The following is a 22,885-nucleotide window of genomic DNA, read 5'->3' as shown; positions in this document are numbered from 1 at the left end:
AGATGTGATAAAGATGATTTAATAATCCAAAATACTTAGTCACAATAAACAGTAAGCGCTTTCATCCAAATCGGACTTCCTCAGACTGTACTACAAAACATTTGAGAAAAAAGTGGAAACCGGTTGTGTTTCAAACATTAGTATATGTGTATTGTTCACATTTTTTTAATTACCTGTTGAGTCATAGGGTTTTTTTGGCCTTGCTTGCTATTGAAACATCCTCCCTTGGCAAATTTAGCGTGATGCAGTAACTGGATGAATTTAATTGTTGCAGTCTTAATGCTGTATGCTCACTGTTGTTTTTTCCCATAAATTGTATCCTACATCCTTTTAGCCATAAATGATGACATAGGTACAGCAAGCACTACTGCATGTTTGTGGAATGTCCATATTAATGGTTTACCAAAAATGTGTGAGCTTGGCTGCGTGTTTCTGCCATAAATTAGACTTTTGAATTACAAAATTAGTGAACCTGTAAAGTGTTTGCTTTATTTTTTAAAATGTCATTTTAAACCAGTTGCCCCCTATAACTGGACCTGATAGTGCACAGAAAAAAAACTGAAATACACTGGCTGCTGTCTCCTGTTTAATGCATTTTATTAGCTGTTTGGATTAGCTGTAAAAGTAGCCACTTTGCATGGTTGACTACATGGGTCAGGTTTTGTTTCAAATGAAAACTTAGATATCTGTGAAACAGGAAGAAGTATAATGCAGGATGCTGTGACATGGTAGAGAAAACACAACTGTAGTAATATTTTCATGGAAGTAAAATAAAAAAAAAAATCCAGATAACAGATGAAAGAGACAACATGCCAAGACTGCACACAATAATAGTATTTGTAGTTGCAATAAAAATAATAAATTCACAGAATTATATTGACAATTTTTTAGATAGCATCTTTTTCACATAATTTGTACCATGGGCTATCTAAGGTGGTGGTTCTGTTTATCATATAAGAGCTATTCACAAGGTGAGTATGTAATTGGCTGCTAAGAAGTATTGTTGCTTGTAAATACTTACAGGATTTGCTGTTGTAGATGTTAGACCAGTTGGGCAGTCATTTTCTCCTCCTCTGTCTATGCAGAATGTCTTTTTGATATCGGAGTAGTCCCTCCATCTTATAGTTCTTTTCCACTGATGAAACTATATATTTTTTTGTTCATTGTGGCACTATTGAAACAAATTATCCCTTTGGAGGATCATAATATGTGTCTGATTTGTTTGGTCCTAAGCACAACACATACATTGTTTTATGTTTTCACTGAGGCTCCCTGCAGGCAAGTTTATTTATTCATTGCATTTATTGACTGGGAAAGTCTGACTGTGGGTAGAAGCCCCTTTTCAGCAGAGGCCTGGGGAGAAAAGATCCAGCAAGTAACATTGAATACATTTACAAATATAGCTCAGTTATTCAGATAGAAACATTGCACAGCATTACCTAGGATGTTCAGATGTACTTAGAATAATAACAATACAAATGAAATAAAACATAACTTTGACAGCTAGAGTATTCAGAAATATAATTGTAGCATAATATTCACATTAGAAGACACAGCATGATATTGCATTGAATAATGTAAAAAAAATGTAGGTTCCAATACATGGAGTGTGATGCATAGTACAGTGTAGCAGACCTTTAGCATGTAATCTTAGTCAGAAGTTTCATTAAGAGCAGAGCCAAATATGGATAAGATGTTACTGAAATGCATTTTTAAAGGAATGTAGCTTTTCAGTTTTTCTTAGTGAGAGTGGAAGAGAGTTTCACATCTAGCGACACATGTAAGAGTATAGAGTGACACCTGCTGTATTAGTTTGCCTGCAGAACAAATATTTCTCTTAAGGATGTTTAAATGAATGAGATATTCAAGACTTGGGCATTGTTTTTGTTTAATGGATAGTTTATGGATTTTCAGTAGTTATGTTTAGGTAACTACATCCGAGAACTTTAGCCAGTTTGTCTTTGAGTGTTGAGCAGTGATGTGCCATATGGGGTAGATTAATGACAAATTTTACAACTTTGTTATAGCATTGTTGGAGTTTTTGGGTTACTACAGAGCTTAAGCTGGTCAGAATTGGAGAAGTATGTAGCAGGGTTAGAAGTAGATCGGTGGAGGCAATGCAGAAAGACCTACTTTATGCCTAAACAAGTAACCATGGCAGAGACCAAGTTATAGAAAGTATCAGAAAGCAAGGATGCCTTTAAATCTTCCTTTTTTTTCTTGCCCTATCCTTAAGGTTAGAAGAGGTTAGTAGCCAGGCCCGTTATATTTTCAAAAATCTTTCCATTTCTCAAGAGTGTTACTTAAGGTTTCTTAGGCTTCCTTTTCAGCTTTTCTTGCCCATACAAAGGCCATAGTATGTCCTTTACATATTATGTAATGGTTGGCATAGGGTTATGCATGTAGATAGAAAAAAGTATATATAGTAGTCTTTTACACTTTCATTACCTCTTGTCATGGTCAAGATAAGTCCAAAAATCCTTTAACTTCTACAGCTATACCAGCCTATCAGGTTCTGGGTATGATGAATGGGGGTATAAATTTACATATGTGGCACCAATTAATATGTTGGGGCAAACATTTCTGTCTCAGATTATGACCTACTTTCCACATCCAAATACACCTTGCATTGAACAACTGCAGAGCAAAATAATAGTCATTGGCTTCACAAGACCTTATCCAATTGCTGTCAGCTCAAAGCCTTTTAATGTTTTCTAACCAACATTAATTAAAACTTAGCCAAGAAAAATTTGTGTACATACATATATCTTCCCAAGAGGGGCTGATGATGCATTCATTGTGACAGTACCTCTTTTCCTGAATTTTCAGCAACACTGCCACCATCAAAACGAGTCTATCATGTCATAACTGCAGTTACTCTTTTATCTTAAAATAAGCCAGTTGTAATATACTTCTCTGGTAACAGTAACCTGAGTAGTTTTTCAGAAGATGGATGTGAGCAGTTAATATTATACCAGTTCAGTATACATGCATTTAAACTAATACATCAACCACCAGACACACATTTGAAATTAAGCCTTGATATTCTTTACTTAAAACAAATAAAGTTAAACAAGGCACAATACACATTAGATACACAGTTGTAGAATGAAATAGAAAACAAAAGATTTCAGCTAGTAAACATTAGCCTGAAGGTTGGTTAGTATGGATGCACCCATATAGGAAAGATGTGAGAAGGTAGGTAGTGGCAAGAGTAGTTTTAGTGGTGTTACTGAGGAAGTGTTTATGCCTGTAGAGCATTCCTAATTTTTGAGAGTCATTTTTTTATATTATTTTGAACATGCAAGTTCAAAATAACAAATTTAATGCTGTCATTTATAATCACTCAATGAAGTTTTGTATGTTGTGTGATATGGAGGAAGTGAATTCCGTAATAGGAACTCAGAGACAATTTGCATATTATTACCCAAAGTACAATAACTGGGCTGTTTACTAGACAGAAATTATATTTCACATGAACATGCACAAATTTAATTGAGAGCTTTGACACATTCAATAACTGTTTCAGATCATGTGCCAATAATTAAGATAAAAATGAAGGGCAATGAAGTAAAAAATGAGTCACTGGTGCTTCACCACTTATCTATTAAAAGTAGAGGAATGTAAGGAATGAGTAGTGGAAATTATTTGTGTGTTAATAGGGAAGATAGAAAGTTCATCAGAAGTTATAGCTAGTGAGTGGGATAAAACTAAAGTGGAGTTTAAAACTACGGTAGAAATGAAAGAAAAAGAGATATGGATAGGAAGTAAGAATTATTTATAGGGGCTGACAAAAGTTAATGTATTGCAGAATAAGGGGAATCTCTCAGAACAAGAACAGGCACAACTGTAGAGTGCTAAAGAGGAAATAAGGGAGTGTCTGGATAATATGCATGAGTTTAGAAAGATTGCTGTTAAGCAACTGTTTTTTGATAAGAACTCAAGACTACAAAAACTTTTAGCACAAACGTGTTAGGCAACACAAAGTAGAAAGGGTTGTTGCCAAACTTAGGGAGCCTGTAACAGTAAAAAGAGCCACAGATCCTATAAGATATTAGAGATATTTCAGAAATTTAATAAAATTTGTATAAAGTAGAGAAATGCAAAAATCAAGAAAGACCACGAATGGAAATATGTATGGAAGACTTAAATAATAGAAGATTAGAGGTACAGCTAAAGTAGGAGGAGATTAGATAAAAATGGTGATGTATAATCAGTCTGCAGGAAACTCTTCAGGAAACGATGGTATTCATATGGAAGGTTGGAAGCTGGAAGGGAAGAAAGTGATTAAGATCTGGAAAGTTTTGTTTAACAGTATTTTAAAAGAAAGGGAAGCACCAGTATCCTGGAAAAAAAAGCTGTGGTGGCTGTAATACCTAATGATGGTAAAGACCCATCATATCCAGCTTCGCATAGGCCTAGTTCAATTTTAAACCATGATTTTAAAATATTTATGTCTATAATGGCTAAAGGAATGACAAAGGTGCTGCCAAAATTGATAGTTATGAAGCATTGTGGTTTTGTCGATGGGAGGCAAACATTTGACATTAACAGAGCAGTATTCAGACGGAAGCAGAATGCAAGAAAATACTGCCATTTTTGTTGGTGGGTCATAATGCAAAGAAAACATTTGATAGTTAGCTGGGATTTATGAGTAGAGCAATGAAACATTTGCATTCCCTTATAACAGTAGTTAATTACAAGGATATATGAGGGTTTCGAGGCAAAAATCAAAGGGGGAAAGTTTCTGTCTTGTATGTTATGTCTGAACAGAGGAACCAGGCCAGGGATGTTCTCTTTTCCCTTTGTTATTTGCATTGGATTTAAAACCATTTGCATAGAAAATAAGGGACTCAGAAATTCAAGAATATAATTGGTATGGTAATCAAGAAAATCTGGCGTGTTTGGAGATATTATTTTACACGTGATAAAACCAGAAAAGGACATATCAGTGTTGTGTAACATTCTGAGACAGTTTCAAGTTTTCTTTGGCTGTAAAATTAATGAAGATAAAGCAGTCTATAGCTGTAAACTGTGTACCCACACGCCATCTGGCTCAGCAGCACAAATACTTATGGGGACATGTTGTTTAGGAATGTGGATTAAAAGGATTCTGTTATGGCAGCTAAGGATATGTGGGAAGAGACTAAACAAAAGCTAAAACAAAAATTGAGAAAACTGTGGCTATGGATATCATGATACAGGCAGTAAAATGTTTTTAGTCCCTATAGATTTATATACATAATGGACATATTTTTATCAACCAGAGGAGAAGTTATGGATAGTAATTAATGAAGAGTTGAATAATTTTATCTGGGGGGAAGAGGGTAAGAGGTGGGATAAGTTGTCCCCATTCACTAGCTATAACTTCTGCATAACATTCTATCTTCCCTATTAACACCCAAGTGCTAAACTAATCATATTTGAAGTGATGAATATTGTAACATTGATAAAAGAACAGGAAGTGAGATCTTTAGGAGAAAATTATATTAAAAAATGGAAATTGTGGGAACAATACACGCAAAAAAAATGTTTTGGAGGAGGAATGATTTTTAAGGGAAGACAGGAATTGACCAATGTATATAGTGTTGGAGGAGGAATGATTTTTAAGGGAAAACAGGAACTGACCAATGTATATAGTGTTGGATTGATTATATTGTACAGAAGACTACATGTGATGTATAATGTTTGTAACTGTGAACATGTTAATATGGTTTGTTTTCTTTTATATAGATGTATGTTTGCCTGTGACACAAGTGATAATTCAATAAAGGTGCTTCAACAAATAAAAATAAGTTTTGTGTGAGAGACTGCTTCAGATTCAGTTTTGTTTAATGAAAAGCCTTTAAATTTTGCTTTGTTAGGGATGTGTGATTTGCGGAAGAATAGTAATAACTTTATTTTTAGAGCTTAGTAGTAGCTGAACATTGTAGAGCAATTTCTCAACTGAAGAGAAAGGTTCTTGCGTAATATGGAGGAGTTGAGGCAGGTTATTAGATGAATATACAAGTGTAGAGTCATCAGCATATTGTATGAGAGAGGCAAGACTTACAAAGGTATACAGATAATTGAGAAGAGATACTAAAGAGGAGGAGGACCAAGGATAGAGCCTTGGGGGGTAGATCAATGGAGACATGCAGGTAGGGAGAGAGAGAGTGGTAGTTTGTAGACTGAAGCTTGTCAGTTAAATTGCTATTGAACCACAGTAATGAAGAAAGGGGATAGTCCAAGCTACAACAGTTTCTACATGAGGCTGGAGTGAAAAATTGTATTGAAGGCTTTGACAGGTAAGGGAATTGGGGAGGGGGGACAAGTTTGCCTCAGTCTCTTTATTTGTTTATGGTGTCAGTGAATGGTGGATGTTAAGAGCCGTTCCTGCTGGTGATAGTGGAGGAATTGTTTATGAATACATTGAGCCGTTCCTGCTGCCGATAGTGGAGAAGTTGTTTATGAATACATCTTTCAAGAATTTTTGAGAGAGGTGAGACATCAGTAGCGATTTTACTTTTATGAAGAGGGACGATAGAGGATTTTTTTCCATAGTGAGGGATTCAAAAAATTAGTTTACTGGCCATTTTACATATTTTTTATGCAAAAATAATTAGATTTAACTCTGCTTAGTAAAAATGTTTCTGTATGTTTACTTAAAATCAGTTGCAAGATTTTCTGAGCCTGTTCTTATGTATACAGTCCTATTATTGCAGATCTGTATGTGTGATCAATTTCATAGAGGCCCATACCGCCTTCAGAATGAGGAATAAATAATTTTGGTATACACTGATTTTTATATATCATTTCATAAGCGTGAAACATTTTTTCATGTTTTTCTGTCCAACTGATCCAATACCTTTTGGGGCCATCACTCACCCCAAAACTGTAATTTAGAACAGGAATTGTAAATTGGTTTGTAGCTTGAACTTTGTTCCTAGATGTCAGGATTATTTTCAGTATTAATTTTAGTCTTCTAAAATATTCCTTACTGAGTTTTGTTTGAATTTTCTCACGTTTCATTGTTGATCCTGCTCATGTTCCTTTATATTACATTGCTGTCCCAGACTGATATTTTCTTGGTGCTGCAGCTTTCCTGCTTTAAATGTTGCTTTTGCACATTTATCAAGACCAAATCGCATTCTTACATCATCTGAGAAAGTTTTGACCACTTGCAGTTGTCTTTTCAGTTCCTCATCTAATGAACTATACAGTTTTAAGTCCATAAAAAAGACAAGTCCTTATACTTTGTTGTCGTCTGTGAGCCAAATTGTAACCATCACCTAATCTGTTAAGTAGACAGCTTTAATGGGTTAAGAGTAAGACAAAAGAGCAGCAGTGACAGTCACCCTGGAATATCTCATTTTGCTCCTTTTTTAATTTCTCCAAATCTTTTGGTTTTTTAATACTATAACTGGAATGAACCCCATTCCTAAGTCAAAGTACAATTAAAGTTCGAATTGGTATTGTTTTAGTCTTTGATGTCAGACAGAACTGCTCTTCGCAGCACCCACAGTGTGCCTGTTAATGACTCCTGCAATTCATATGAAGTTACATGTATTGGAAACCTATCTAAATATGATTGTAGATTCTTTTTCATAAGACCCGTTGCTCCTACTGCTATTGGAACTGTCTGGGTATCTTTCTTCCACATTGCTCTCATTTCTGCCTGCAAAATCTGATATTTTATGAGTTTGTCTCTCTCTGTATGCAAGACACTGTAGTCACTGGGTGTGGGGATTTCAATGGTCAATGCCACTTTTGCCTTGTTTTCATGGACCACTATATCTGGTTTTCTAGCATCTGTCTTTTGAACTGTTGGTAATGGGTGATCCCATGTGGTGTAGACTTCATCATTTTCTCTGATGCTTTTGGCTTATGTTCTGGTTTTCTAGCATCTGTCTTTTGAACTGTTGGTAATGGGTGATCCCATGTGGTGTAGACTTCATCATTTTCTCTGATGCTTTGTGGCTTATGTTTCCAGTGTTTTTCAGCCACTTCAATACCATAATGTTTGCACAATCCCCAGTGCAACTGTCTTGCCACATTGTTATGCCTTTCAGTATACAGTCCTCCTGCCATTAGTATATCACAACCAGCAAAAAAGTGTGTGACTGTTTCCAGTTTGGTTTTACAAAACCTACATTTGTCTGTTTCTCCCACATGTTCAATGGACTTTGTAAACCAGCATGTACGTAGCCCACCATCTTGACATTTCATCTCTTGGTTTGAATTCACCTCTCCTTAACCATTCCTACATTCTTTCCTGATCAACATGAGGTTCTTCCAGAAGTTTTGTATATTTGCAACTATATTTGTGCATTTTCCATATTTCTTGCCTTCTCATTTGATTCTTCAACTTATATTCTTTCTTTTGTTTTTTTTTTTTGTTTATTGGCACATTCAGTTGCTGCCTGATTTTTATCTACTTCTGTTTTGATTTCCATTCCTACTTGATGCCGATATGCTTCAGCAGAGAAGTAATCTTTTATTTATTCTCCTCATGTTTCAAAACTTTCACTATGTTTGGGTCTTGTGAGGTCAGCAGATATGTGTGGAGTCCCATGATTGCAGATCTATACATGTAATTAGTTTCAGGGAGGCCCATCCCTCCTTTGGAATGGGAAATATGTAATCTTGTTATACACTAATTTTTATAAATCATTTGGTGAGCATGAAGCATCCTTCTTGTTTTCCTGTCTAATCTGTCCAACACATTTTTTTGGGCCAGTTAATCACTCCAAAAGTGTAAGTTAGGACAGGAAGAGCAAATTGGTTTATAGCTTAGATTTTATTCCAAGATGTCAGTGTTGTTTTGGTCTGCCACTGATTCAAGGTTACTGTAATATAGTCGATCAGTGTAGGGCGTATCTTGTACATTTTTAAGCACTCTTTTATCCATGAATGTGGGACACTGTCAAATGCTTTTTTGTAGTCAGTCCACGCCATACTTAGATTCTGCCCCTCTTTACAGTTCTCCACTATGACTTTAACAACAAATGATCCTTTGTTCCATATCACTTTCTTGTATTGCCCTTTTGTTCGACTGCCATAATTGAGTTTTCTTCTAAATGACTATACTCTGTCAGCATCAATTCCCAGGTATAGTTTATACGTCGTCAGAAAGCAAGTTATTGGCCTATAATTTGTAGGGTAGCTTGTAGGTTCACTCTTAAGTAAGAGTATTGTTTTTCATTTTGTTAGCCAGGTTGGTGTCTGTTTGGGGTGTGCATATAAATACTTCTTACTCATGGCTAAATCTTCGTGCAAAGATGTTCATTTTTTTAAGTACTGCATCTGGGCCTGGAGTTTTCCAATTAGAGGCTTTTCTTAACTCTGTTTCAATCTCTCTGGCTGTTACTACTACTTTCACTGTTGCAGTCATTACACTTGGGTTATCCTGCTGGCAGGCTACCCGCAGTCTGCCTGAATTCCAAAGTCCTGGTCCAGCGTCGGTTGCTGTCGCCTTTTCCCTGACGTCAGTGCTTCAGGTGTATAAAAGATGCAGCCGACGCCATTTTCTTCAGTCTTTCTTGCCGCGCGGTGCCCGAAGCAAAAACAGTTAGCAAGTGCCGGTCGGCAGACTCCTGAGATTTTCTAAACTGAATTTCAGATCCGAAATCTTCTATAAAGCTAAGTACCCCGTTGGGGAAACTTTTTTTCTTGCTCCAGACCGATGTCAGAAAAAGTTAACAATTATTTTTCTTGTGGGAAGCAAATACCTCATAAGGATTGTCATTCTTACTGAATACCTTGCCTAGGCCCTGATCACGACGTTGCTAGTTGTCGGTTTTGTGCTAGATTTAACCAACGCACTATTAAGCGTCGGTACGATTTTGCTTTTCATTACTTTGGCCGAAGGTTTAACTATATAATGTCGTCGGAACAACCGACGACCGGAATTCATAAAAAGCGCAAGGAAAAAGAAAAGGACAGGCATCCGACATCCAAAACCAATGACAAAGCCTCTTCTAGGCCAGTCGCCGGTTCTCAGTGAGGCACTTTCGCAGCCCCTGACACCCGCTACCTCAGAGCCACAGGGTGCCTCCAACTCCCACATGGAGACAACTAGGCCTCTGGATACTCAAGTTATTGGGCCTTCGGAAACTCATCCCTCAGATGGGTCTGGAGCCGCTGAGCAGGCATCGGCCTCTGAGGGTGTTTTCAGACCTACACAGCTTTATATCAAGCCAGTTTCAGCATCCAAGACAAAGACTAAAACAGTTTTAAAGACAAGGAAACGAGTACATTCTCCAGGACAGACTTCTATGCCTAAAAAACAGATGCTCAAAATGGCCGAAGACCTAATTACTTTGATCAGGGGTTCCCATCTCCCGCCTGATAAGAGGCCTAGGCAAGATGCAGAATATGATTCCTCTGATCAGGTTTCCATTTCCTCTGACTCCTCTTTAGAACAGGGATACTCTGTTCCTCCCTATGAGGATTCTGATGCTAAAGAATCTATTCCTTCAGCTTCTCCTCCTGAGGATTACTCATTTGGGGAAACCCTGCATACCATGAGGAAGCATTTCCACTGGGAGAGCCAAGATTATTCAGATTCTAAGAAAAGGCTCAGGACTTTCTTCTTTTACCTCAGCACAGACCACTTGCTATTCCACCTCTTCTAGACATTGTAGATGATGTATTTTCAGAGTCCGGCCTGTCTCCCAACTCTTTACCTCCTGCACCTGTTAAGCCAGACAGATACTACAGGGTACCAGATTCTCATAAATTTCTATATAAAAACCCTGCTGCTGTCCCAGAAATTATTTCTCAGGGTCCCAAAGGGGTCAAGGCTGCTATTTCAAAAAACTCTGTCCCCTCAGATAGAGATTATAGGGCACTGGACAGATGGGGGGAAAAAAGTTTACACTTCAACTACCTTGGCTGTAAGGGCTTTAAATTGTCAGTTTCATATGCTTAAATATCAGCAAAACTTAATGTCTCTGTTAAAACAGAAAATGTTGACAAATTCTGAATGTTCTGAGAACATGTAATTGTAGGATTTATTGCATGCAGCTGAACAAGTGGGAAAACATACTTTGCAATGTGGTTATGATTCACTGAAGGCCTCTTGCATGGCCACTGTAACAGGTTCTGTTATTAGAAGGCATGCTTGGTTAAAGGAACAAACTCTGCCTGATCATGTTAAAGCAAAATTATTGGATGCTCCATTACAGCATGATACTTTGTTTGGTGTTAAGGCGGAAGAGGTGTTGAAGAAAATGGAGGATAAAGCTAAATCTATGCAGACAGTGAAGGATTTCTTATAGGTACAGCCACCCAGATTTAGCAGGAACTGGCCTAAGAATTGGTCCTTTCCCATTTCAGACAGGCCACAAAGAGGCAGACAACAGCCCCAGGGCTCATACAGGCCCAAACAATGGGGTGCTTCTACCTCCAAAAGCAGAGAAGACAAATCACAGCCATATAGGAAACAGTCCCAATGACTTCCCTCTGCCAATGCCAAGCATTTATCTTTTGGCAGCACCCTTAGGGGGAAAACTAGCACTTTTTTCACAAAATTGGCACACGATCACCCAGGACAAATGGGTCCTAAATATAGTCTCTCAGGGCTACAGGTTCCACTTTCACACCCTTCCAAAGTCAAAAGGTATGCCAGACCTGACACGCAATCAATGGGCAGAGGCACAAAAACAAGTTTCATCTCTCATGGACATGAGGGCTATTCAGCCAGTGCCACAACAAGAGCAGGGACAAGGATTTTACTCAAGACTTTTCTTAGTACCAAGAAAGGACAAAGCATGGAGACCAATTCTGGACCTGTTTATTCTAAATACTTTTCTGGACGTTCCGAAATTCAAAATGTTGACTCTGCAGCAGCTTCTGCCCATGCTGGGCAAGAAGGCTTGGCTTGTAACTTTGGACCTCAAAGAGGCATACCTGCATGTCCCAATCAGACAATCTTGCAGAAGATACCTCAGATTCATAGCTGGCTCAATGCACTACCAATTCTCTGCATTGTCCTTTGGCTCATCTACTGCTCCCAGGGTCATCACAAAATGCCTGGCACCAGTAATTGTGTTTTGCAGACAAAGAGGAATTCAAATATATCCCTACTTGGACGACTGCCTTATTCAAGCAGAGACCAAAGATATCCTACTACAGCATCTGGTGTTTGTAAAAAGATTACTAATTTGCCTAGGGTACACAGTAAACGAAAATACATCAAAGCTAGTACTCTCTCAAGAGATAATACTCCTGGGTGCAAGCTTAAATACAACTGCCCAGATGGCTTATCTCACGCCAGACAAACAAGGGCAACTGACTTCTTACTTCAAAAGCATGGCAACAAAGACCCAGTTATCTGCAAGAAAAATTCTGCAGGCTCTGGGCTACATGGCCTCCTGCATTCTGGTAATTCCATATGCAAGACTGCATATGAGGAAACTACAATGGTATCTAAAAAGTGTTTGGACTCAACATTGCCACAGCCTGGAATCATTAATTTCACTCATTCCCTGCCTGCAACGGGAGTTTCGATGGTGGGCACAGGCCTGTCACCACAACAAGGGACAGCCATTCACTTTACCCACAGCCAGGCAAACACTAACAACAGATGCATTAGATTATGCCTGGGAGGTCCACATGGCAGGAAAATGAATTCAGGGCACATGGCCCCCAAGCCAAAGGCATCATCACATCAATCAAAAAGAGATGCTAGCTGTACAAAATGCCCTGACAGCCTTCAAGGACCTACTTCATCCAGGACAGTTGCTAATAAAGACGGACAACACCACAGTTATGTGGTACATAAACAAGCAGGGGGGCACACATCCCTCTGCAGACGAACCATGATTTTGTGGAACACAGCATTGACCTACCAAGTACACCTGCAAGCACAATTCCTACCAGGAAAAATAAATGCTCTGGCAGACGAACTAAGCAGAAACCTCATGGATCCTCACAAGTGGAAAATAGATCCACAAATCTTCAGCATGATAACAAGGAAATGGGGATGCCCAGACATAGATCTTTTTGCCTCCCCTCACAACTGCCAACTTCAGAGATTCTGCACAAGGACTTATCACAAACAAGCATGGAAAGTGGATGCCTTATCATTCTGCTGGAACAACCTTACAGTATATGCCTTTCCTCCACTGCCTCTCCTCCCCAAGGTACTCCTAAAGGTCAGACAAGAGAAGCCACAAATTATACTAATTGCCCCAGATTGGCCACACCAACACTGGTACCCAATCCTAAGGAGCTTGTCCCAAGGCCCAGCCTGAACATTGCCTCAAATTCCTCATTTACTGACCCAACAAATCAATCAGATCCTGCACAGCCAACTCAGAACCCTAAATCTAGCTGCATGGCGGATAGTGTAACCATTCAGAATACACCTCTCTCTAAAGCGGTTATGGATGTTATTTTGGAGGCCAGGAGGCCCAGCACCAGAAAATCTTATGCAGAAAAATGGAAGAGATTCTGTGCTTGGAACCAGGCACAAGGAATTGACACGCTTGTTCCAAATATTCGTCAGATTTTACAATATCTAACTGAGATGCTGGACAAAGGCCTATCCTTTTCATCAATTAAAATCCATGCCTCTGCCATTTCAGCTCATTACAATGCAGACCCACCTATTTTTTCACATCCATTGCTTAGGCAGTTCCTCAGGGAGGCCAAAAACATAAGACCTCCAAGGAGAGCACCAATACCTGCATGGGACCTCAATTTTGTCTTGGAAAAACTCACACTGCCTCCTTTCGAGCCAGCCAATACAGCTGAGATAAAATTCTTAACATGGAAAACAACTCTGCTCCTAGCAATAACTTCAGCAAGAAGAGTCTCAAGAGTTACAGGCATTAATGGCTGTGGAACCTTTTAATGTTAAGTTGTCAATCTCACCTTCATTCTTGCTGGATGGGTTTGGAGCCGAACCTCGGCTCCGACTCTGCCTATTACTAAAGCTCGAGAGCTATTTTTACCGGCTCAAGGCTATCCTATGTCCCATAATGCTAGGCATGATATACCCAGATGTCATTTGTCACTTCAGCTACGAGGTTGCGTCTTTTTGCCGGCTCAGGTTGTATTAATATTTTTCTTGATTTTTAGTCAGCTTTTTGGGGTTAAAATATTAGCGACAGTGTTTTTTCGTTACTACCCTTAGATCCCTGTTTAGGATTCCCTCTTAGGTAGTTTTTGATACTGTTTTTTTCCCCTCACCTAATAGGCCCTTGGCCAATCCCCTTCCATTCTTATTTGTGTGTGTTTGTGCCTTGTTAGATTGTATTAAAAAGTGTGGGGTTTTGTTATATTTTTTCCTAGTCTGTTACAACTTTTTTGTGTGTGTGTGTGTGTGTGTTTGACTGATTGTGACTAGTCAGTCATCCCTTTTTCAGGATGTCTAAAGACACTAAGGTCTCGGGCTTCAAGAAGTGTGACTCGTGCTTTCAGAAGATGTCTCTGATAGACGGTCACACTTCTTGTGTATATTGCTTGGGCCCTCTGCACCTGCAGGACTCTTGTTCTGTCTGCCACACGTTCAGTCCAAGAGTCCTGCAGGAACACAGGAATAAACTTATTTTGAGAGGCTTGTTAAAGCCTGAAGGTTCCCCGGCTAAGCCTTCATCGGGTAAACCTTCTAAGCCCGCCAAACCGTCGGCTCTATGTTCGGAGCCGTTGCCAAGCGGTGCTACTACTACCACTGCGTCGGTTCCGGCTGGAACCGATGATTCTAGGCCTCAGTCGGCTCCAACTCTGCTGTCGGAGCCGTCTTCGAGCAAAAAGCGTTCCAGGTTTCCTTCCCTGGAATCGGTCCACTCGGCTCCGAAGTCTCCCTTGTTATCAGAGCGGAGTCACAGGTCTCATTCCTCTCGGTCTTCCAGGCTGTCGGACCCTGACCTCGAGAGGGTGGTTAGCAGACTACTTAAGTCGCAGGCACTGGCCCAAATGTTGCATAGCCCTCCTTATCAGGCAGTAGCTTTAACTTCTCCCTCTTCGATTCCTCCTCCGACTCTTCCTGTGAGTTTGGAGCAGGAGATCGTAGGGGTCAGGACCGTCTGAACGTCGGAGCCGATACCACCCCTTTTGGCTCCCTCGTTGGCTCTGATCTCTTCCTCGGTTCCATCCTTGGAGGGATCCAGGTGCCGGGACTCTCTCGTCGGCTCCGAGGGGGCGAGTGGCATTGGACCCTTGTCCGACCCCATTCTCCCTCTCGGAGCTTCGGCGCAGGTGAGTTCAGCCTGGACATCGGCCTTGGAGCTGTCCCTCTCGATGCTGGGAGGGGTCCTTGTCTCTTCGGAGCAGGGACCCCCTTCCTTGCCTGATGGGGGCGCCTTTGAGGTCATGAGGAGTGTGCTGGCCCCTGTGGCTGCTCCACGGTTGGCTCCTTCGGCTCCTCCCTCTATGGTGACTGCTTCAGTCTCTACCCGCTCTCTCGATCCCGAGCGTGGAGAACCCCCATTGGGCATATCCTCCTCTTCTGAGGCCTCCCCTGATCCTTCAGGGGAGCCCCTTGAAAGAGAAAATGCAAGAGGAAGCATATAGACTCCCCTGAGTCAGTCACATCGGACACTTACTTGGATGACCCAAGGTCCTCCTCTGAAGATGTCTCATTTTCTGACATCCTGGAGACTCTTAAGCAGAGGGGAAACTGGTCTGCCCTTAACCCTTCTGAGGACGAGTCAGTGTACCTGGATGCATTCGGATCTCGCCCTTCCACCTCCTGGGTGTCTCCGCCTTTCGACCCGCTCATGGATGTGGTGGCTCGAAAGGCGTGGACGGCTCCAGATACTATGGAACCAACTCCCCGGAGGCCTACAAAATTTATTACAGCCCCTTCTGACAAGCAGTTTCTAACTACGGGCGTCCCTGTTGATGCAATGCTGGTGGCGGCGGCCACTAAAAAGGAGTTGGCTGACTCTTCAGTACCTGTCCATCCTCCTAATAAGGAATCTAGGACTATGGACAGGTATGGCAAGCGGATGTTTCCCTCAGCGACCTTTGCTATGCGTTCGCTGAATTATTTGTGCCATTTCACCTGTCTCCAGAGAGACCTTCTCAAGGAACTGGGTGATACCTTACAGGACCCATCAGCTGCGGGGTCTCAGGAAAAGATCAATTCCCAGCTGAGGACCCTAAACTCTATTGTAAACTCCTCCATGCGGCTCATTTCCTATGCAGCCAATGGAGCAAGTAGGGCTGTAGGCACGGGCGTCGCTCTAAGGAGACATGCATGGATGCAGCTTTGCAACTTTGTTGACCCCTTCAAGGCGTCCTTCACTAACACCCCCTTTGATGGTTCTGCCTTGTTTGGACCTCAAGTGAAGGATACATTGACCAGGTGTGAGCAGGAAGGCAAGACTCTCTCTGCCGTAGGAGTCCATTTTTCTACCCCTTCTAGACCATACCCTAAGGGTCAGAAAGGTGGGAAAATGTGGTTCCGCAAACCTCAGGGAGTACTGCCTGACGAACGTGGTGAGCTTCCCTCTAGAGGCAGAGGAGGGAACAATAATAGACGCTGCCCGAGGGGCAGGGGGGGGGTCCGCAGAATCAGGGTAGCAGAGAATTCTTCTCTGACAAACCCTTCCAGCACCCCTGAGGAGCTGCCTGACTGTCCACCTTTGGAGGCAGTCAGGGAAGACTATCACTGTACCCAGAAGCCTGGCATTCCCTCACGCAAGACATTTGGGTACGGTCGATCATATCCGAGGCTTACAAAATTCCCTTTATTCATACCCCACAACCGCCAAAAGGGCCCCTTCCAGACGTTCCACCCAGTCTGAGGGATCAAGCAGCACTAGAAATTTCAAAGCTGCTACAAAAAAGAGCCATCCAGCCATTCCCAGCAGACCAGCAAGGATCCGGAGTCTACTCCAAGTTCTTTTTGGTACCAAAAAAGACAGGGGACTGGAGACCTATTTTGGATCTCAGCAGACTGAACAAGTCTGTTCAAAGAATGAAATTCCGGATGGTCACGCTTCAGTCCATTCTACCCTTCCTGGGTCAGGACAATTGGATGTGCTCTATAGACCTTCAGGATGCGTACTATCATATCAAAATGAACAGGCACTCCAGGAGGTTTCTCCGCTTCTGGCTGGGAGCCAGTGACTACCAATTCAGAGCCCTGCCCTTTGGCCTCACCACAGCCCCCAGGGTGTTTACCAAATGCATAGCAGTGGTTGCGGCTCACCTGAGACGAAAAGGATTCCAGTTTTTTACATACTTAGACGACTGACTCCTTACTGCCACCAAGCGTCAGCTACTTCATTCCAGAGATTATACCCTCCAAATTTGCAACGAGCTAGGTATCTGTAAAAACTCGGAAAAGTCTGCCTTGTCAGTCTATTACCTGCATAGGCGCCATTTTAAACACTGTGGAACTGTCAGCAAAACTGCCTGTACAAAGAATTTCAGACATTCGAGGTCATGTTCAAATCCTACTACAAGAGAGCAGAGTCCAGGCCAGATTCATACTAAAAACCCTAGGTCTCATGGCAGCAGCTGTCACATTACTCCCCCTAGCTCGCTTTCACATGTGAATCCTGCAATGGATGCTGTTTTCCCAGTGGTCCTTTCAACGGCTTCCAATGTCACACAGCATTCTAATCACTCAGTCATGCAAAAGACACCTTTCGTTGTGGATGGTCTCCCCTCAGTTTCTTCAGGGAGACCCTTTGTCCTTCCTCCTCCTGTGGCTACTGTGACAACGGATGCCTCCCTGATCGGGTGGGGGGGGAGCATTTTCAGGGCAGGACAGTCCAGGGCACATGGCAGTCTTTCGAAAGCCACCTGCACATAAATGTCTTGGAAATGAGAGCGGTGCTTTTAGCGTTGCAGGCCCTTCAAGACTCTCTACCCACCGGGACTATTGCAATTCAGACAGACAATGTGTCTGTAGTGTGGTACATCAACAAGCAGGGCAGAACCAGGTCCTACCCCCTATGTCGAGAAGCACTCAGACTGTGGCAGTGGGCGATCTCTTCTCAACGGTTTCTGGTAGCAACACATATCCCCGGGAAGTCCAACGTCATAGCGGACAGGCTGAGCAGAGCCATTCTCATGCCCCACGAGTGGTCTCTCAACCAGCTAGTAGCGGAAAAAATCTTCAGGAGGTGGGGTCAGCCTTGCTGCGATCTTTTTGCAACCCCTCAAAACAGCAAGTGCCCAGACTTCTTCACCCTCTTCCCTCTCCCAGGTCTTCCCCCCAGAGATGCTCTAGTCCACGATTGGCCCCGGGGTCTTCTGTATGCCTTTCCCCCCTTTCCCTTAATTAGTCAGCTAATCCAGAAAGCAACTGTTTTGAGATCCAGAATGATCCTTGTTGCCCCTTACTGGCCTCGACAAATTTGGTTCCCGTTCCTGCAACGTCATCTACTAGATCAACCCTGGCATCTGGACCCCGCGCCAGATCTTCTGACACATCAGTTGGGTGGGCTGCATCAATCTATCCAATCTCTCAACCTCACAGCTTGGTTGCTCCACTTCCAACCCTAGTCAGGCTTCCCTCAATCTCTCATTCAGTTCGTGACATCATCCTCGCTTCGCACAAGTCTACTACCAGAAAGACTTATGCTAGCAAATGGAAGCGTTTCTCTGTTTGGGCAGGGTAGAAACAAGTTGACCCCTTTACAGCCCCTGTCCATACAGTCTTAGAGTTTTTGGCAGAACTTTTTCAAATGGGATCTTCTTCAGCCACCATCAGAGTTCAGTTGGCAGACATTGCGAATTTTCATGTTGGGTTGTCAGAGATCAGCATTGTCACACAAACTTTGTAAAGCCTTTCTAAAAGGAATCCTCTTACTTAGGCCCCTGGTAAAAGATCCTCCCCCACCATGGGACCTATATTTGGTGCTGTCGTCTTTAATTCTCCCTCCCTTTGAACCTGTGGCTTCCTGTTCATTAAAGTTGTTCTCTTGGAAAACTCTGATTTTAGTAGCCATCACTTCAGCGAGAAGGGTATCAGGATTTCAAGCCCTTTCTGTTCGCCCTCCTTACCTTGTTTTTCACAAAGATAGAGTGTCACTTAGGACTAATCCGTCCTTTTTACCCAAAGTACTCTTTGAAAAAAATCTGAATCAGACCATAGATCTTCCTGTTTTCTTTCCACTTTATACCAATAGGTCTGAACGGAAGTTACATTGTCTAGACGTTCACCGTCAATTACGCTTCTACCTGGGTAGAACCAAGCAGACGAGGAAATCAGAACAGCTCTTCCTGTCTTACGCGGAAGGGAAACAAGGCCTGCCAGTTTCCAAAGTAACCTTGTCCAGGTGGTTGACCTCTGTCATCATGCTGATTTACCAGTTGAGGCATAAAGAGCTCCCTATTTAGCCCAGAACTCATTCAACCAGAGCATTAGCTTCTTCAGTAGCCTTTCAGGCAGGATTGCCAATGGACTCCATTTGTGCAGTGGCCACATGGGCCTCTCCTCATACCTTCATTTCTCATTACAAGCTGGACATGACCTCTAGAAGTAGGGTTGATTTTGGTTCCACTGTACTCAAGAGTTTGTTCCATTGAGCCACCCGGGACCAAGGTGCTAGGGACGCTGTCCCATCCAGCAAGAATGAAGGCGAGATTGACAACTTAACATTGAGAAGTTATGTACTTACCATAACGTTCCATGTTAGTTGTCTTCTTCTCGCCTTCTTTCTTGCGTCCCACCCTCCATCCCCCTAGCCTGGCAAGACCGAGAGTATCTTCTGAGATGTGTTATCATGGGAGTTATCTCCTTAGCTACCTCTTTCTTTTTCTTGGTAGCTGTTATAAGAGTTTTGTATACCTAGATGTATAGAACACTCGAACATCTACATGTATGGTAGGTACACAACTGTACTTTTCATATCCTGTACCTTTAAACTTCTTATTCTTTCTTTTACTTCTTCTATGCATTTAGCATCTTTATGTTCCACAGGATCTTCTTAGATACTTTTCCAAAATGTATCTGTTTCTTCTTCTTTTTTTGGCAGTCTTTCAATTCCGTTTACTGTGTTTCCCATTTCTCTATAAAACCTTTTTGGGTCATCGATAAATTGCTCATTTTGTACTTTTCCTTTATATTTATCTACGTATCTTCTAAGTTTTTCTGCCTGTGCTGAAATTTTTAGTTTGTTGTTTGCAATAGTGCATGATAGATCCTGGTCTGTTCTAACACTGCTCATTGCTTTTATCACATCTATCTAGCTTAGTATTTTTGTAGATCTGTTCCCTCTGCTATAGTCTTCTAACAGTGACACTTCGTCTTAATTGCTTTATAATTTTTTTCTGTTCGATATTTCCATGAAGGCATTTGATTTCTCCCCTTCCTTTCCCTCACTCTCCTGTGTTCTTCTGGTAGAACTTTTATCAGTTATTAATTTAGCTGCACAGTAATGTATCCTGTTTACTTCTGTTATATCACATGGATCTCTGTGGACAGTCCTAATTACTATGTTCATTTGTTTTATCAGCCTTCGGACTTTTTGGGTTTTATTGACTTTCTACAGTCTGTTTCTTACATTGATCTTTATATATATATATATATATATATATATATATATATATATATATATATATATATATATATATATATGTGTGTGTGCATATATATATATATATATATATATATATATATATATATATATATATATATATATATACACATATGCCTATTAAATCAAGCAACTCTTCTCTTAGTTCATTTTCTTCCAAACTGAGGGCGCATCCCTTGTTTTCCTTTTCCTGCGGGCATTCTATAGAAAGCTCTATAGCATCTTCCTATGGCACATTCTCTTCAATTTCATTCTGTGCCATCTGTTGCTCTGTGATATGGGAACTCACTGGGCTATCACTCCTCAACATTGACTGCATCAGAGTTTCCACAGTTTCTTGTCCCTTCCCTTGCTGTCTAACTTCAATTGAATGTTTATACTGGTTTCCTGTTGAAGGCTCCAAAATATCTACATATGGCACCTGTCCAGTTGCTTCCTCTTACACTGTTTTCCCCTTAATTTTGATATCCATTGCTCTGTCCTGTTCTTCTGCTTTCTGAATTAGATTTTCTATGCTGAATCCTTCACTTCGCAGGTACTCCATAACCTCAGTTTCTGTATCTTTAACTTCTCCATTACTAATCTCCTTTTCTACTTTTCCTCGTTGTCTTATTTTTTGTATTGTAAAGTTTTCCATGTCTGGATTCCTTTGCCTGTATTTCTCTTCAATTATCTTTGGTGCTGCCCTTTTTGTATTGGTTAGTTTTGCTTTCTACTTTGCATAAATATTACACCATATTAAATCTCTTTTTCTTTCCCATGTCCATATTTCTTCTTCAGATGTCTCCTGATCTTCCTGCCTCTCCTTAATTTGGGGACTCATGCCATCATTTATTTATTTTACATTTGTTGACTGGAAATGTCTGACTGAGCCGAAGCCCGTTTTCAGCAGAGACCTGGGGAGAAAAACTCCAGTAAATAGATATAACATTTTGTCATTATTTACAGGTATTATAAAGGTAGAATAAGGCAATCAGCTAGCAGGCTACAAGAGAATTTTTGTGAATATACAGATTACATTTTGTCATAAATACAAGTATTATATATAGAAAAATGTAAAGAAAAAACAGGTAGATAATAGTCAGAGCACTTTTCTGAAAGTAGTAGTTAGTATAGAAGAGCAACATAGGAGTAGAATGTTAATTTTACAATTAAATCAATCAGGATGGAATAAAGTTTTAGAGATAGGGGAAAAATCATTGATTAGTGGAGAGAAGTAGATGGTTTTCAAGGTGGGTTTGAGCATTGGCAGATCCATTTCCTGTTGAAATATTCTTTTAGAGTTAGTTTAAATTGTTTGAGATGTGTGTGTGTTCGAATTTCAAGGGGAAGTTTGTTCCATTTGATAGAGTTATGGTAGCTGTATAGGCTACACCCTGCTTTAGATTTTGGCTTATAGATTTTTAAGAGGTCTTGGGAGGAGCTTTGGAGGCTTCTTGTAGGAGTTTAGTGAGAGATAATGGTGTGTAAGGCTGGACAGAGAGATGGTTGGTAGAGAATTGCATGTATGGTTTGGAGCTGGGAGAGAAGGAGCAGGTGGGGCAACTCAAGCCAGTTTAAATATCTTAGAGAGAGACAGTGGTGAGATCTATAGGATAGTTGAGTTGCAAATCTCGCTACTTTATGGTATGTGGCCTCAAGTCTAGTGAGGAGAGAGGAGTTTAGGTTAGTAAGGATTTGTGAGCAATATGTTAGGCAGGGAAGAAGGTAGACATTCTAGCTTCCTGGCTGAGAATTCTTTTATTTCTATAAAGTAGGCCTAATTTAAGGCGAGTATTCCTGATGCAGTTGTTTATGTGGAGGTTGAATTTTAGTTGATCATCGATTGTGATTCCAAGGAGTTGTGTGCTAGGTTCAACTACAGTAGGAGTCTTATTGAGTGACTGGATAGTAAAAGAGAATTTTATATGGTTGGATATAACCTGTGTTATACCTTCTAGACCAAATCCTTCACTTTACAGGCACTCCATAACTTCAGCTTCTATTTTTTTTACTTCTACTTTACTAATCTTCTTTTCTAAGTTTCATCTTTGTGATATTTTTTTTTTATTGTGAAATGTCCATATTCGGATGCCTTTGCCTGTATTTCTGTCTGAGTATCTTTGGGGCTGCCTTCTTTATATTGATTAATTTGTCTTTCTCCTTTGCATAAATATTGCACTGTATCAAATCTCTCTCTTTTCCATGTCCATATTTCTTTTTTATACTTTTCAAATATCTCTGGGTTTTGTTGTTTATATTTTCGCACTTCCTCAGCTGCTTCTTTATCCAAACAGATCAAAGTTTCTTGAACTGTATGCTATTTTTCACAAATCTGTTGTATTAGTGAACACAATTTTTCATTTAAAGCTTCTGACAGTTTTTCCTGTGGAAGTATTTTTCTTTCCTCTAATTTCTCT

At 40.8% G+C, this 22,885-nt stretch overlaps 1 protein-coding gene across 1 annotated transcript in view; it reads left to right on the top strand.

Annotated features, from left to right (window-relative positions):
- LOC122802327 (mitochondrial intermediate peptidase) overlaps window positions 1-22,885 on the top strand; it is a 2,150,265-nt gene that overhangs the window by 2,081,595 nt on the left and 45,785 nt on the right. The gene's annotated exons all lie outside the window — the stretch shown is intronic.

Source organism: Protopterus annectens, chromosome 5.part0, assembly GCF_019279795.1.
Source record: "Protopterus annectens isolate FY-2018-M chromosome 5.part0, PAN1.0, whole genome shotgun sequence".
Taxonomy (NCBI): domain Eukaryota; kingdom Metazoa; phylum Chordata; order Ceratodontiformes; family Protopteridae; genus Protopterus; species Protopterus annectens.
Note: the sequence above shows the minus strand (reverse complement) of the source record. Positions and strands in the feature narration are given on the sequence as shown.